We start from the raw sequence: 18,248 nt of genomic DNA, 5'->3' as shown, positions 1-18,248 counted from the left end.
TGAGCACGTAATTTTGACAAAGGATTTCAGGATGGACATTCAGCAGAATATCAGGGACAAAGGAAAATGTTAGCAATAATACTGACTGCTAGAGGAGTTCCAATAGTGATAGATTAACTTGATTTGCAGCAGTGAGATATATTTTCCTTTCTATATTTCCTTCTAAAGTCTTCCCTCATATAACAAAAAGAGGGTAAACTTCTGAAAAAATTAATGCAAATGTTTGGTACAGAAGACACAAATTCAGCAGCAGGAATTCAGAATTTACATCTTATTCCCCAAGTTACAATAACTGGGCTAGCCTGTATAGAAACTGTATTTCACCAGAACACGTACATTTGATTTGAAGGCATCAACACTCCTCCAATAACAGTTTCAGACCATGCACTGATAAAAACTAAGACAAAATGAATAAGACATTAAAAGAGAGAATTAAAGGAACTGGTAGTGTAAATTATTTGAGATTTATTAGAAAAGACTGACATTTCTTCAGAAGTGTTAACCAGTGAGTGAGTGAGATAAAATGAAAACGGAGTTTAAAAACAAGGTAGATACAAGAGAGAAAGACATGGTTAAGAACAATGATTATTCAGAGGGGCTGACACAGCTTACAATATTTCGGAATAAGGGGAATCTCACAGAACAAGGGGAGGAGCACCTGCAAAGAGCTAAAGAGGAAGTAATAAGATGCATGATTATAGAAAGACTGCTGTTAAGCAACTGCTTTTTCAAAACTCCAGAACATGCAAACTTTTTGCACAATGACTTGGGCAAAAGAAAGGGTCGTCACCAAATGTGAGGAGCCGATAATCAGAAAAATAACCAAAGATCCTGTAGAGGTTTAGAGAGGTTTCGGAAAGGTTATGAAAATTTGTATAATGTAGAGGAATGTGGAAATCGAGAAAGATCACAAAAGGAAATATTTATGGAAGACAATTATGCCAAGGTTAGAGGTAGATGAAGCTCAACAACTAATAGTTAAGATAACAGAAGAGGAGATAAAAACGGTGACATTCTCCACATAGACCCATTTCAATTTTAAACCATGATTATAAGCTGTTTATGTCTACACAAGCTAAAGGATGGTAAAGGTGTCGCGAAACAGGATAGACACAGATTACTTGGTTTTGTGGAGGGCGGGCAAACAAACATACAAGATTAATAGAACAATAATGATCCAGAGGGAAAAAGAACGTAAGAAAATACCACTATTGCTGACAGGTCTTGATACAGAGAGAGTATGACAAGGAACCTGGAATTTTATGAGTTGGGTAATGAAAGCATCTGCTTTCCCTGATACAATTATAAAGGTTAATTAGGAGATCAAATATTGGTGGCAAGAATTAAAGTGGAAGGGTCCCTCTCTGATAAGTTATATTTGAACAGAGGAGCCAGGCAGGGGTGCCCTCTTTCCCACTTGTTACTTGCTTTATTTTAAAGCCACTGGCAAAGAAAATAAGGGACTCAGATATTCAAGAATTTAATTGGTACAGTAATCAAGAAATGTTGTCTTACTTGCAGATGATAAATCCAGAAAAGGACATCAGTGTTGTGGAAAATTTATTTTCTGGATATGAAGTTAATGAAGATAAAACGAATGCTACAGCATAAATTATGTACCCATACACAAATTGGTTCAGCAATACCCAAATGTATGCAGACATAAGAAAAAGTATTTAGGAGTATAAATTAAAAAGGCTTATGTTATGGCAGCTACGAATGTATGGAAAGAGGATAATAAAAAGACAGTACAATAACTGAGAAAATGGAAGCCATTTACAAATAGTAGGATACAAGCAGTGGAACTGCTTTACACTGCAGTGGTGGTGCTGCGGTAGCATTGTCGCCTCATAGCAAGACGTTGTCCCGTTCGATTCTCAGCTAGAGTGTCTTCTGTGTGGAGGCATACGTGAATGGGGCGTGCCTGCATTGAAGGCTGTGCGTCAGGGCTGAGTTCCGCTGTGGCGACCCCTAAAGCTGAAAGACACAAACAAACAAGTTTTATATACAGGTCAGGCAGAATTTTAATCAGCCAGAGGAGAAGATGTGGACAATAATAAACAAAAGCAGGAATTTTTCTGGAAGGAGAAGTAAGCAAGTGGTTTATGTTGATCCTTCCAATAGGACAGGGTGGTTTAGGCTTACCTGATTTGAAGGGGTATTTTACAGCTAAATTGTGAAGGCTCACATACATAACACAAGCAGAAGGTTAAAATTCAAAGTGGAAAGGGGTGATGAAATGGAGGTGGGGATCAAGAAACAAGTAGGATCTGGTTGTAGACCCTAAGGACAATAACAACCACTATACAGAATATGATTATATCATATTCATAAATTAGCAGAAAGAAAGGAAAGTTATTTGATGCATGATGTAGCTAAAAGGAAAGCTAGTAATATGGTTTGTTTATTTAAATAAAAGGAAAGATGTTAATATGGTTTGTTTTATTTTCTGTTAATGTATGTTTGCTTGTGTCTTACGTGAAAATTTAATAAGGGTGATTTGAAAATTGGGGGGGGGGCTAAGGGACTGAGAGAAGGAAAGTAGATGACTATAGCACCAGTTTACCTACCATCCAAAACTAAAATTCATCATGTTTAAGAAAATCATGACAACCCTCCAAAACTTTGTGGAAGAGATAGTTTTGACAGCAGGAACTGGAACCTAGGATTAAACAGAAACAATGTTTGTGCAGTTGCGAGAAAAAATGAAAACAGGGATTGAGAAATCAGAAAAAACAATAAATGTAAGATATGGGGTTATCTGATAGGACAAGAGAGGGTAATAGGGTCTGACTGAGGATATACTTTCTATTCTCCAAAATATAAATGCTGGTCAAGAATAGACGAAGTATTCATACATATAAAAAACAATTAATTCTAGTAAAAACTTTTGCACAAGGCCCCTTGTTAATAACAAATCAGACCACATTAACACAAGTGACAGAATGAGGGTGGGGAATAAACAATGGCAGTTCCCAACATAAATGTTAGAAGATCTGAAGTTTAGAATACAAGTTACTGAAACAATGCATGAAATACTTCTGAAACACAAAGATCATTCCTTAGAACTGGAATGAATGTAAAGTAGCACATAACGACAAATTTACTGAAATACACAGCTGAAAAAAGCAGAATGACAAAACAAGTTATAGGAAACAAGTCAAGCTAATTAGACATACCGAACAACTAAAAGACTGAAGAACTGACAAAGGCTAAGAGGGAGTTCCAGCTATTTCTGGACATTAAGTTAGTTTTTTTAAATTGCAAAAAAACTGACATTTACTGCCAGTTCCCCAGAAGCCATTAAGCCCTTAATTGTTCGATTAAAGCAACAAACATTAGAAAAACGAATAAGGAGACTTAAGAGGGAAAATGAACACAAGATGGTCTGCTTTAACACCAGATATGTTAACAAAGTGCTATACAATCTACTAGAAACAATACATGCAGAAGAATGTTTGAGGAGGAATGAGACTTTAGAGAAGTTAGGAAATTAGTCATTTATGTAATGCTGGAATGAATGACAATTACAAATAAAGAAAACATTATGTAATGTATAACTTATGAAAAAAATTGATATTGCTTTTCTACTAATGTATGTTTGTGTCGGTCTTAGTAAAAAATTTAGTAACAGTGTTTAATTAAAAAAAAAAATTAAAAACTACTGAACATGCTGTGACCCAAAATCGTAACTAGAGTGGGGCAAAAGGGGCATCTACCATGGGCTCAAGCTGTTAGGGGACATGATAAGCAGGTGCTGACATGAGACTAGGGCAGTACTGGTACTGCTTTATGAATGGTCACAGCTCTAGCACGTGTGTGCTAGCAACTGTAGTAAGGTGCTTGTCACATTGGCAGCAAGCAGTACAGTTGTAGGTTTACATGGGCACAAAACAGCTTCAATTTCTGCCCCTCAACTTCGAGATGACAGGAGTGCCAGTCTGAGGAACTACACAGAGCTCCAGATGACCTAGGTACACAGTTCTACTGTGACCACTGTGGGATAAAGGGGAAAACATCTGAAACATAATTAGGACATTCAAGGTGATTGAAAGTGCAGATACGTATAAACAAACAATCCTACAATTATTACTAACTTAGGTGCCAAAAAGGCATCTGATCAAGTACAACGGGACTCTAACCCTAAAGTCATGAGAAGCATGGGCTTTTCCAGTGGGTTTAAAGACTTACTACATAATGTATACATTGGGGCTGTACTGCAAGTAAAGACAGCAGTTAAACTTTCAAAAGACTTTTCAAACAAAGAGGATTCGGTAAAGATGTCTGCTGTCCCTTCTCGTTTTCCTATCTATCTAGAATACTTGGCAGAGAACATCATTATGTCAATTACAAGGGTGGGAGACGGGAAGACAAGGAAAGCATTACGCACAGATGGCATCCACTTAACCCTGACCAGGCTACAAGGAGATACTAGGACATTACGGACAATGCTGAAGGAAATAGTGGAGGCTGTGGGGTATAAAATAAATATATATCAAAGATGAAAGCAATAACCATAAATTATGGCACAATGGCTTAACTAGAGGATATTTCCTTTTCCGCTGGGACTACAAAAAGTTTAAATACTTTATGGTCTTGTTAGCACAGGCAAGAGAGCAATTCACAAATCAGTGCTACAGAGACCCACTAAAACAAATACTTACAAGAGTAGATAAATATAATACTGAATGTGGCCCAAAGAGTACAAGCCCTACAACTATATGTGCTATAATAAGTCTTACATCTGGCACAATCACTGCCAATATCCTCCATCAAAATTAGTGTTAAATAAAGTAAATCAACTTATGGAAGAATTTATCTGGGAGAGGAAACAGCAAAGAGTAGCATGGGATAAGGTAACATTACCAACGTAGGCCTGGGGATGAGGCAACATCACCAACGTAGGCCTGGGGATGAGGCAACATCACCAACGTAGGCCTGGGGATGAGGCAACATCACCAACGTAGGCCTGGGGATGAGATAACATTACCAACGTAGGCCTGGGGATGATAAGTGGTACAGACTATTTGTAGGCTTCTGAGCCCCCAAGCCCTTCTGTGTTTGAGGGAAGCCTTCTAGCTTGTTTTTTTTTTCTTGTAACTAGCCAGTTTTCTAGTTTCAGCACTCAAATCTGTTTCTTTGATCTCAGCACTTGTTCAGAAAAAAAAAAAAAATTTCATCTGCTTTTACTGTCCTTGTGTTTTTACCTACTTCTTTTTACTTTTGCATCATCTTAAAATACTTAATTGTATTTATTACTGCTTGGTGTAACTCATTCTAAGCCTTTTGGTTTAAACACTTGGGCTTCGGACCAGTTAGTTGTTTTGCACTGAGAGGGTTTGTGGTCTGCACTGTTGTGGCAGAACAGGTAGCTTACATCCTTCTAGGTTGAGAACTGCTGATTGAGGGCTCAGTGTCTGTTATTCTAAAAGTGTATTAATTCTGGTTTAAGCACTTGGGCTTTCAAACCAGTTATTTTACATTAAGAGGGTTCGTGGTCTGCACTCTTGTGGGAGGAGAGGCTGGACTCTGCCCTTCTGAGCTGGGAATTTCTGGTTAAAGGCTTATAGTGCATGCATATCTGAACTGTTTCTTACTGAAGTTGGTGCGCCTTGTTTGCTGTGGCATAGACTGGATTCGGGCCTGCTGGATCTAGCTTTGTTTGTGTAACTTGAGCACTAATCCAGACATTCTCTAAAGTATTCAATGGTATTTATTACTGCTTGGTTGTAACTTGATTAAAGTGTAGCTATCATTCAAGTCTTTTGGATTAAGCACTTGGGCTTCAGACCAGTTGTTTTACATTAGGAAGGTTTGTGGCAAGCACTGTGGTGGCAGGACAGGTAGCTTTCATCCTTCTAAGTTGGGAACTGCTGATTGAGAGCCCAGTGTCCAAGTGTATTAGTTCTGGTTTAGGCACTTGGGCTTCAGGCCAGTTATTTTACATTAAGAAGGTTCGTGGTCTGCACTCTTGTGGGAGAAGAGGCTGGACTCTGCCCTTCTGAGCTGGGAATTTTCTGGTTAAAGGTTTATAGTGCCTGAATATTTGAACTGTATCTTACTGAAATTGGTTCACCTTGTTTGCTCTAGCATAGACTAGATCCAGGCCTACTGAATCTAGCTTTGTTTATATGCTTGTTGTTTGTTTGCTTGTTATTTCCTGGAAGCTAATTCACCTAATACGCAACTTCTCAGCTTCTGTGGATCACTAGTGATATCTGCATTGCTTACTGTACTTATTTCCTTGTTTCACTTGAAAGAAAGTTACTGTTTTTCGTTTTGCATTTAGTTACTTGTAACACATTGCACTCAAGTTACCTGGCACTTGCTCACTAAAGCAATTATATAAGTCAGCACTAAAATTAAAAGCACTACACCCTCACTCCCCACTGGCCCTTGTTTTCAATTAAGGATTTCCCAATATTATTCTAGCATGTCCAAAGGTCAGTTGTCAATCTCCTCTCCGGTCCAGCTGGTGAATCTGGGAATCTTGAGGCAATGTTATAACTGCCTCATGTACACAGACAACCCTCTCCTCCTCCCACATAACACAAATACTTGAGAGATGCAGCTATTTAGCCAAACTGGAGGCTGAGCTCTCTCAACTCAGGACTGGCAAGACCAGACAGGAGGAGAAGGCAACTACACACACCACAAAACCAGCCTCACATAATGCTACCACTCCACTGAATCAAACACATAAACACACAAAGACATACTCGGAGGCTCTGAGTAAAATTTACCTAAACAGCAGAGGCCTCCAAAGCAGACACCCAAACAACTGCTACCTCAAGACACCCCACAAGCAACACATAAACCACAAAAGCAGTGTGCAAAGCAGTCACAGCCCTTAAGGCCAAATACAACACCAAACATACTTGTCATAGGTGACTCCATAGTCAGACACACTGGCGTCCCACTCACCAGGCTGAACAAGCAGAGGGTCACAGTAAGCTGCCTATGGGGCGCTAGAATCCGCCACATAACACAAGCACTGGGTCACTCCACAGCAAGTACAAATATGACACAGTCATTGTCCATGCTGGTGTGAGCAACCTGAGACGTACCTCCCTGGACTGCATGAAAAGAGACATAGAGGAGCTCTCTGATTATGTAGCCCAGGCAGGTATGACCCTAACCCTGAGCAGTATCCTTCCTTCACCAAGAATGATGCCACAATATAGAGACAAGATGATCAGCTTTAACAATTGGCTTAATGTCTGGTGTCATTCAAAGGGGATCCAGTATCTGTCTGCCTGTGATGACATGCTTGACAAGCCACGCTGCTGCAAGGGACGGCTTGCACCTGTCACCCTGGGATTCGGATATTGGCTAAGGCTCTTGCCACCCCATAGTGCCTTTTTAGGCAAGGCTCAAATTCTAAACCTACCACCCTAGAAAACAAAAATGGGAAGAAATTGAGGGTAATGCTGCTCAATGCCAGAAGTCTAAATCTCAAAATGCACGCACTCGAGGCCCTTCTCAGTATGGAGAACATCGATGTCTGTGCTGTAACTGAAACCTGGTTCAAGGCTCCTGAGAGCACCCGGCACTATTAGGTTTTACCTCATATCATGCGTTCCTGCCCCAAAACCCGGACCACTCCACCAAAGCAGTGGGTGTATCCTTATTCATAAAGGATACTCACACCTCCAGGTTGGTGGCAACGCATGAAGCTTCGAAACCATCCAGGTGCAACTAACCATAGGCAAAACTGCTCTACAAATTGTAGCATGCTACAGGCCACCCTCTCAAACTCAGGAACCCCACACAGCCTTCCTGAAGACACTGGAGGGTATAAATGTATCTCCAAACACCATCATATTGGGTGACTTCAACTACCGAATATAGACTGGGAACATTACTCAAGCCCTAACTTTCTAGCCCAACGGTTCCTGGAGTTCATAAATTCAAATGCCATGGAACAGCTAGTCACTGTTCCCACGAGAGGAGAAAATATACTAGATCTCATTGTCACAAACATGGGGACAAAATGCTCCACACCGAAGTATATCCCTCATTGGTGAGATCTGATCATAAACTAATCTCACTGGAAATCCACATCCGCCCCACCCCAAACAAAAAGACCATAGTGAAGAACTTCTCTAAAGCAAACTTCACACTACTCAAGACTGGTGTGGTATCCTTCAAGGCCCCTGAGTCAGAGGAAACCACAACCCAAGCTGCGGAAGCCCTTACAAATGCCTTCTATGAACACCTCCAGGACTGCATGGATCAGGCAATCCCAAATAAAACCAAGACTCTTTCCACAAAGGGCAAACGTCCAGTCTGGTGGACCCCAGCCATTAACAAACTTTACAATAAGAGGAGAAAGCTATTACATGATAGAACAAAATCCATAAAAGGGAAGTCACCCCTGATCATTATTAGTAAATAAATACGAGCACTCATAAAATCAACTAAGGCCAATTTTGAGAGAAAAATTGCCATGGATTCAAAGGACAATCATAAGGCCTTTTTCAACTATGTTAGGAACCTGGGTGGAAACTCACAGATATGCTCAGAATTAGTCCAAAATGATACAAAAATCACTGAACCCACAGACATTGCCAACATACTGGCAGACAGGTTCAGTGCAAACTTCACCCCCTCTCCCCTAAAGGAGAGATAACTATCCCAGCCGAGTGTAGCCTCCCGGACATCTCAAATGCGCAGGTGAAAGCTGCTCTCTCTAAAGCTAAAAACACAGCATCAATGGGACCGGATGGTGTCCCCGGCTGTGTGCTACGAGCTAAATGAGAATTAAACCCGCACATAAGGCAGCTGTTTAATCTCAGCCTTACCACAGGATACGTGCCCAAGGAGTGGCGACGGCAACTGTGGTCCCACTCCACAAAGGTGGCGCCTCACGGACCCTGGTAATTACCGCCCCATAAGCTTAACAAGTCTAGTCTGCAAAGCTATGGAGAGGATCATAATGGAGCTCATAAACAAAGATATAGGGGACTTGCAGACATTGGACCCGACCCAGTTTGGCTTTGTCAAGGGAAGATCATGCCTTTTGAGCTTGGTCGACTTCTTGAAATAGTCACCAAGGCCATTGATGAGGAAAGGCAGTCCATACAGCCTACCTTGACCTTGCAAAGGCTTTCGACACAATACCCCACTCAGGTATTGTAGAAAAACTTACCAGCTTAAATGTAAACCCATATGTCACAAGATGGGTTGCAAACTGGCTTAAGGACAGAACCCACAGGGTTAGAGTTGCTGGCGCTGTGTCAGACTCCAAGCCGGTCACAAGTGGTGTCCCACAGGGCTCGGTCCTTGGCCCCTATTGTTTGGCATCTACTTCTCAGAAGTACAGGCCAACATGGGAGGACTTTGGCTGACAAAGTTTGCAGATGACTGCAAACTGGGCGCCATAGTGGAAAGTGCATCGGACACGGATATCCTTCAGAAGGGACTCACTGAAACAGATAGCTGGTGCCAGAGCCATGGCCTGAAGTTAAGCGCCAAAAATGTATAGTCATACCCTTCGGGAAAAACAAGGTAACCCCAAGCTACCATATAGGTGGCAATCCACTAAGCACAGAAGAGGTTATCAGGGACCTGGGGACCCAGGTTGACAGTGGCCTTTCTTTTGACACTCACATTGCTAAAGTGGTTAGAAAGACCTTCTACATTGCCCACCTGATCATGAAGGATTCACATCCAGATCTAGTGAGGTCATTGTTCCCCTGTACTCTTCACTTATCAGACCAATGATCGAGTACAATGCCCCATTCGGGATGTATCTCACCCGACATCTGCAGCAATTGGAGAGACCCCAAAAGTTCCTCACCAAAAGGATAAAGGGACTCCAAAATCTGTCATATGCTGCCAGATTGAAGAAACTCCAGCTCTATTCAGTCGCATACCGTCTGCTCAGAGGTGACATGTGCCTGACATACAAGGCCATGTCCAACCCGGAATTAATGGACATGCTCCACCTCAAAAATCCAAATCCACCAAAACCACTAGAGCAAGCGACTTAAACCTTAGCACGGATATAAACAGGACGTGCTGGAGGGATAGATTTATCACTCAGAGACTCCCTATGCTGTGGAATAAAATCCCGGTCCATGTGAGGCAGAGCACCTCGCTGACTCTGTTCAAGAGAAATCTAGACCTGTGGATGGGAGATCGTAGGTTTACCCCGGGAATCATCTCTGGGTCACTGCTGGACAGAGGCACAACAAACTAATGGGCACAGTATTTTTTCATATAAGGGGTGGCGTAAGCCACAATAATTTGGGCTAGGCTTATAAATGCCTTAGGGCAGATAGCCTAGTATAAACCTATGAACCTATGAACCTATAACATTACCAACGTAGGCCTGGGGATGAGATAACATTACCAACGTAGGCCTGGGGATGAGATAACATTACCAACGTAGGCCTGGGGATGAGGTAACATTACCATCGTAGGCCTGGGGATGAGGCAACATCACCAACGTAGGCCTGGGGATGAGGCAACATTACCAACGTAGGCGTGGGGATGAGATAACATTACCAACGTAGGCGTGGGGATGAGATAACATTACCAACGTAGGCCTGGGGATGAGATAACATTACCAACGTAGGCCTGGGGATGAGATAACATTACCAACGTAGGCCTGGGGATGAGATAACATTACCAACGTAGGCCTGGGGATGAGATAACATTACCAGCGTGGGCGTGGGGATGAGATAACATTACCAACGTAGGCCTGGGGATGAGATAACATTACCAACGTAGGCCTGGGGATGAGATAACATTACCAACGTAGGCCTGGGGATGAGATAACATTACCAACGTAGGCCTGGGGATAAGGTAATACTACTAACGTAGGCCTGGGGATAAGGTAATATTACTAACGTAGGCCTGGGGATAAAGTAATACTACCAACGTAGGCCTGGGGCCTGAGGAGAAGGTAATACTACTAACGTAGGCCTGGGGATAAGGTAATACTACCAACGTAGGCCTGGGGCCTGAGGAGAAGGTAATACTACCAACGTAGGCCTGGGGCCTGAGGAGAAGGTAATACTACTAACGTAGGCCTGGGGATAAGGTAATACTACTAACGTAGGCCTGGGGATGAGGTAACATTAACAACGTAGGCCTGGGGATGAGGTAACATTACCAACGTAGGCCTGAGGATGAGGTAACATTACCAACGTAGGCCTGGGGATAAGGTAATACTACCAACGTAGGCCTGGGGCCTGAGGAGAAGGTAATACTACTCAAGTAGGCATGGGGCCTGGGTATTCCGGACATACAGAATGCTGGTATGCACTACTCTTATCTACCCTAGTCATATGACAACATCAAGCAATCTGGAAGGTAATGGAAGGCAAAGACACGGAGGGAGCTTGGATGTACAGATTGGATGAAGAGATTATTCAGTGGAGAACAGAAATTCAGATATCTGGACAGCTTAGAAAAGGATATACATAAAATGTTTACACCTTGGCAGCGGAAACTAATCTGAATAGGAGACAGAGACAGAACCAAACACTATTCTGGAAATTGACAAAGTGGACTGGTATCAAAGAGCAGATCCAAAAGACAGATGAATTAGCGGGAAGTACAAAGATTCAGTTTACCCAGAAGGATGCAGTTTGGATACAGAGTGTTAATCAACACGCAGGGAAGTCCAAATGGGTTACACTAAACAAATGCAGGATACTGATTTCATTAAGTTAACAAGAGGTTCTCAACAAGAAAAGTTAAGACAGAAGGCTTTATCTCTAATTCATACACAAGGATCTGTTAAATAAAAATGGTTAGGATATCCAATATCAGATGCTATAGATACAACATGGAAAAGATAGGAAATTGGAGACATATTTTTGGCATTGTTCAGCACTGCAGAGATTTAAAAGAGGATGTCTGATACTTAGTAGTTAAAGTAATGAAGGAACATACACACACCACTGAAGTTACAATTTTTTGGATTAAGAAAAGATCAGCGAATGTCTAGGTCAGCATAGTATGTACGACTCAATACTGTTAATAGGCAAGAAATCTATAAAAAGGTGCTGAAAGAGAACAGAGCTGCTGACTCGCACGAAGTTACAACAGATATTAGCCAAATTAATGAATGAGAAGGAAAGGATAACAGAGATCACGATACAGAAGTCTATTCACAAACAGAACTTGGTGATAAATTACCTACAACTGTCAGGGTACAATTGGGATTAGATTAACAAGCATAACAAACTTTCCAGGTACAAGTGCACGAGTTAAACGGAAGGGGACAGGGGGGATACATAGCAATCCTGGATGGTGATACCTATGAGTTTGTTCCACTGGTTAATACTGGAGACTACAATCACAAGAAAAACAAATAGCAAGTTTTAACTGTTTTAATTAAGAACTGTAATCCAGTAATAGCAATGTAAAGCATTCACCTAAAGGTAAGAGGCTGAAAACAAAACTAAAAGTGAAGTCAAGTTAATGTTTACAGTAATTCGTAAATTTAGAAATGGATAAACATAAATGGTTTGCTGTTGCAGGTTATAAGATTTGACATTTTTTCTTCAATTTGTATGTGGAAATGCATGAATATTTAATTAAACTTTCAAGTTACTGTGTAATAAACAATGCTTAGAATACATTTTATAAAAAGAATTCAGACAGGCACCCCAAAACAACATTAAGAAACAGGTTGCAAGAAGAGTTTATCACCATGCCTTTATAGCTACTGCTTCTATCTTTTGTGAAAAAAAAATGAATTATGAGCAATGCATTTGTTTCTGCAAGAGGCTGAAAAATGCTGAACATGAAAATTAGGGTCTTGTTTTCTTTTTAGCAAGTTTCGCCAACAACAGATGCTACTATAACACATTACATATGCTAGGAGAGAGAAGTCAGGTTAAAAAGACATACTTAATTCCAAACTATGCAAAAAAAAAAAGCTTGAAGAGCACAGCAACCCTTACCTGAAATTGGCAAAAGGCACATCTGCAATTCCTCCCCAACAATGTGTACAAATTTAAGACCCAGACATAGTAATCAGCGAATAAATTTCACCTAGACCATTATAAAAAAATACAAAGAGTTTACAGGCCACCAATTCCAACATCTAACTTTCTGAAACAATAAAATACAACATACACAATGTATGCAGAAAACACCACCACTTCTATTCAGGCTACCAAATGGTGGCTTGAACTTTGTGTTTATACTAACAAGACTTACCTAATAAACAATCCTACACTGAGTTTAAGAACATAGTACAACAGGATAAAGAAACTAGAACATGAACTCAGCTGTAGCCCCACACATGGAGAGACAGTAGAAAATGCGTGTAAATCACAGCAGTTATGATGTCATTATTATCTCAACAGAGTTGCCTTTTCTTGGCTGGAAGAGGAGGGAGAGCTCCAGTTCCAGGAGTCTTAACATAATTTATTAATATTCATTATTTTGTTCACTACGCAGCCCTTTTTAACATGATTACTAACTGTAAAAGGATTATTCCCCCATAACACAGTCACAGAAACTGTAATAACTGACTCTAATGCACCTTAAAAATAGATCCCTACCTTTCAAATCAATGAAATCTCATTTACTGCTTAAAATTATAATAAAGTGCAAATACATCTTGCAAGCAGTTTAGAAACTGTGCTAAATAATTCTAGATTTTTCATTTGGTTTATTCACTTATTAACTGAGAAAATGAACTAGTCATCAAAGCCCATATTCAGACATGAAATAGGCCATGAGGGCAACGATTAATACAATAACACAGGCATTTCAAATTAGCCAATCAACCTGTATTATTTTGGGGAGGTCAAGAGAAACTGGATAAAATTAATAGACAATGACCAGGTGTAAGGACTGAACCTGGGACATGTGAGGCAAAAATCTTATCCACTATGGAGTACACAAATGACATTTTCCACAAAAGCATCTAAAATATAAAAGCACAACACTTAAGTGTTGCAGCCACACTTTGCAACATAACATTCTGTTGCTAAAAACTAAATTCATACATCATATTATGAAGCCAACCACATACTGTCAGCAGCCAAACAGCTAGAATGCCACATAATACATTGGTTTTAAAATGTACGTTCTTACTGGAAACCATGCTACGAGTTTATACTGCACCTCACTCTCCATCGGTCACAAACTCTTCCACCCACTTTGTGATTGTGCTTTGCAAATTTACTCAAACACATTTCCTGCTGAAACTGAACTATCACAGATTCATACACTGCAATGAAGCAGACTGAATTATGTATATTTTTTAATGTTTTTACTCATAAACTTCCCTAAAAATAAGTACTGCAAAGACAGGTAACCCAAACACAAAATTATACATATATTTAAGGGTCTTGCACCCATCACTTAAAATTGGTACTGCCCAGCCTGACAACCCAATAAAAGCAATTTCATTGTCGGGACTACTTACATTGGTCTCTAAAAGTACTACACCACTACAGATTGCCCTACTGAAGTACTTGTAATACATTCCCAATTCTTCACGTATAGTGTGTTGTGTACTGCACATGATTTACACGTACATTTTAATATACACAAATCTTGACAAGACTGGTGGTTTGAAATCTTTGAAGGAATTCAGGAATGGATGCAAGCAGAACACAAGTGCTATGTGAGGGGCAGAAAAAAAATGCATCCTGTTAGCTACAACAAATCACTTGATTCTCTGACTTTGTATGTACAGTTGGTGACCTTATGCCATCAGAGTGAAAATTTTTAACTACAGTCGTCCGCATGTGACATGCTTCTGTTACTCTCAAATGCATTGATTTCACTCTCTACAGTATACATCTGTTCTAACAGGAGGAGGAGGAGGATTTAAAGCAGAGCAGCATTCTCTGACATGGGATGGATTTAATCAGTAAACTAAGACACAAGGTCAGTCAATGAAGTAAGGGTAAGCAGCAGCTACTACCTTGATCTATGGGAAAGGGCAAGACTAGTCCACTACTCTAATGACCTCTTGGGTCAAAGAAAGTGAACAACTAGCATAACACTAACTGAAGTGATTTACCAGCAGGACACACAAAAAGGAGAGAAGGTGCAGCACATTTACGTTCTAAACTGCAAAAGATAACATTAGCTGTAATAAGTGGGCAACAAAAAACACAGGGGGAAAACACACACCAACATGTTACCCTGGATATCCACCCCTGGCTTTCAACCCATCAGGGAGACAAACTGACAGTAATGGACAAATAGTGTGGCTGAACTACTCCTTTATACTTGAATATCCACTATCAGAGATCTCCCCTAAAACGTATTTATTCATTTATTTTACATTTGTTGACCGAGTTAGTCCAACTGAGCTTAGTTGCCCATTTTCAGTGGAGACCTGGGGAGTAAAGCTCCATACTGAGATACAAATTTCATTACACAAGAGAGATTAAATTATATGAATGTTCAGCAAGACATTCACAACTTACATTCTATTAGATTATAATTTACAGGTAGATGATAATGAGGCTGTGCCCAAGTGAAGCATTAAGTCAATACTAGTGAAAAGGGGAGGATGAGTAATAAAGGAAGTAGAAAGGCTAAAAACAGGTTGTAGGTTGGTCATGTTAAAGGGGCTAGTGGGATTATAACAGGAACATACATACCCAGAGGCTTCCCATGCTTTGGAACAAGATCCCAGTTCGTATTAGGCAGAGCCCCTCACTGACTCTCTTCAAGAGAAATCTTGATGAGTGGATGGGAGATCGTAAGTTTACCCCAGGGGTCACATCTGTGTCACTGCTAGACAGAGGCACAATAAACTAATTCTATTATATAAGGGGACCTTCATTGTGTCACTACCAGACAGAGGCACAGTATTCTAAATTTATTCTGTACACTTTTTGTACCATTTCATGGGGTGGCAAAAGCCACATCACTATGGCTAGGCTTACAAATGCCCCAGGGCAGATAGCTTAGTACTGTACTATGAAACTATGAAACTATAAGGGGAGGTAAAGTGATTGTACAGGTAGAGAGTTAGGTGGGAGGCGAGGAGGTGAAATGGGGTCTTTGATGCTAAGGCAAGTGGTTCAGGGCAGATGAGTACAGTTGCAAGACCATTTTGTTTTTAGGTATTCTCTGGTGGACATTTTGAATTGATTAGGGTGTTTGAGCGATCTAATATCTAAGGGAAGTTTGTTCCAGGACATGGCAGGGTTGTAATTGTACAGGTTGCAGCCAGTTTTGGTCTTGGGTTTATATAGTTGTAGTAGGTCTTGTTCAGAGCTATGCAGGGGTCTGGTAGGGGACTATTTAGAGATGATAGGAGTAAGGCTAGGACAGGAAGAGTCCTGGTAAAGAATTGAGTGGATAATCAATAGTTGAGGGAGGAAGAGCTGGTGGGGTAATTCTATCCAGTTTAATTTTAAGGAAAGGCAGTGGTGATTATTAGTAGCAAATCTAGCGACTTTATTGTAGGCTGATTTGAGTTTGGTTAGGAGTGTGTGGTTTACATTAGTAAAAATGTGACAGCTGTACAATAGACTAGGAAGAAGGTAAGCACGTGAAAGTTATTTTTGCCTTGCTAGTAATACTTTTTGTTGCGGTAAAGGAGTACAATTAGACACATGAAGACCAAACAAGTTGATCGATTGCGACTCCTAGCAGTTTAGTGCTACATTCGACTAGGATAGAGGTGTTATTGCTGGAGAGTACAGAAAAAGTAGATTTGAGATTAGTGAGGTTTTTGGGGAGGAAGACTAGGATCTTAGTTTACTTAAGGATGAGAATTAAATTGTTGTCATGGAGCCAGGATTCGATGGAGTTAAAGGATTGTTGTGTGGAACAGTAGAGGTCAGAGAGAGTGTCAGCGACTGTGATGACAGATGAGTCATCGGCATATTGTATAAGTGATGACTGGGGACAAGAAGTATGTAGTAAATTGGTGAAAATATTGAAGAGTAGTGGTCGAAGGATAGATCCATGGGGACACCTATTTTCACTTTGAGGGGTGGGGATAGTGCAGATAGCCATTTGACAGATTGCAGGCGATCAGAGAGGTAGCTTGAAAACCAGGAAATAGCTAAAGAAGAGAAATTAAGGTCTGACAGTTTGGCCAGAAGAGGAGGATGGGAGACTTATCAAATGCCTTGGAAAGGTCCAGGAATAGGCAGGAAACCAGTTTATTGTTAAAACAAGCAGTACTCCTCTCTTTCTCTGCACTCCAGTACAATTCCCTGTTAAGTACTTATACAGTATCCATACCTAGAAGGGTATGATAATTTCCATAACATACAAAAATGATCATCATGCATACAAGAGTTGTGCTACCACAAGTGCAAAAGAGAGGAAGGTAGAAAGAAACATTGAAAGTTATAAATAGGTCGTCAAAGGTACTAAAAGTCCGTAGTCAAAACAGTGATGATGTGGTCAAGCAAGAAAGCAGCAATGATTCCCTTCTCCAAAGACTCACAAGTTCATTAATAGATAGCACTTTACAAAATACTGACATACCCCCTTACTTAAGATCCTCTAATGCAGCTACAGCGTTAACATACACACTGACCTAGTCGGCATACCTTTCCAGTCGGTACACCAAACTTCTCACATTTCTTCTTCCATATAAACAAAGTAGCCAGTTCCCAATCTCACTACAAGCTCCCTTCAGCTCTTGATTAACTGTGTAGAGTACCTAAGTGACAGATGCCCGTACCACAACTAATTTGCCTGAACACCTTTACACTCTAGCCTTCCTGTCGTACTTCTCTGCAGAACCATAAAAGACCCCTTCTGTAATCCCCCCAGTCCCACAGCAAAGAACACAACACTCGCGTCCCCTCTCACAGAAAACATATTTAAGAACCAACCTCTTTAAAAGTATACTAAGGAAACTACTCCATCTTACAGGCCTCGGAAGTGTATTCTACAATTTACCGGAAGTAATTCTCCGGCGGGGCAGCGTTAGAGGTTGGATGCTGACTCGGGCGGGGCTACATTCACTAAAGCGCTTCCCAAGGAAGGCGAGGCCAAGGGCTCACTTTGCTGAGCTATGTACTGACAGTGCGCAGGCGCGTGCCTAATGCAAAAGGCAGGGTGAATAAATGTTCATGTCGGGGAGGGGTGCGTTTTCTGTTGCCATAGTGACAATATCAGCGGCTCCATGTTGTGGGAGAGTATCGCAGACAGAACTCCAGGATTATCGCTGATTGGGCATAACAACAGTATCGGGTTGATCATGGCACCGATTACTTTTGATCTTCTGATAGGATTATTTTAATATTTATTGGCGTAAGTAGCGTAGTAGTAGTAAGGGTAGGACT

The 18,248-nt window shown here is 40.8% G+C and overlaps 2 protein-coding genes across 7 annotated transcripts in view; one reads left to right on the top strand and one right to left on the bottom strand.

Moving 5' to 3' along the window:
- Positions 1 to 17,894, bottom strand: part of RNF40 (ring finger protein 40) — a 713,617-nt gene extending 695,723 nt beyond the window's left edge. For 4 of the 5 annotated variants that reach the window (XM_044086638.1, XM_044086641.1, XM_044086639.1 and 1 more), the window contains exons 1-2: positions 17,796 to 17,894; positions 12,924 to 13,014 (exon numbers count right to left, since the gene is read on the bottom strand). The gene's annotated coding sequence lies outside the window, so the exon portion shown is untranslated. Of the gene's footprint in view, positions 1 to 12,923; positions 13,015 to 17,507; positions 17,693 to 17,795 lie in introns of those variants that run through there. The other variant, XM_044086640.1, reaches the window with a different exon arrangement.
- A 79-nt stretch (positions 17,895 to 17,973) lies between these two features.
- CFAP119 (cilia and flagella associated protein 119) overlaps positions 17,974 to 18,248 on the top strand; it is a 224,593-nt gene continuing 224,318 nt past the window's right edge. Inside the window, exon 1 of one of the 2 annotated variants that reach the window (XM_044086646.1) lies at positions 17,974 to 18,216. The gene's annotated coding sequence lies outside the window, so the exon portion shown is untranslated. The remainder of the gene's footprint in view (positions 18,217 to 18,248) is intronic. The other variant, XM_044086643.1, reaches the window with a different exon arrangement.

This window comes from Protopterus annectens, chromosome 10.part0, assembly GCF_019279795.1.
Source record: "Protopterus annectens isolate FY-2018-M chromosome 10.part0, PAN1.0, whole genome shotgun sequence".
Classification (NCBI taxonomy): Eukaryota; Metazoa; Chordata; order Ceratodontiformes; family Protopteridae; genus Protopterus; species Protopterus annectens.
The sequence above is the reverse complement of the archived record's forward strand: the minus strand, read 5'-3'. Positions and strand labels throughout refer to the sequence as shown.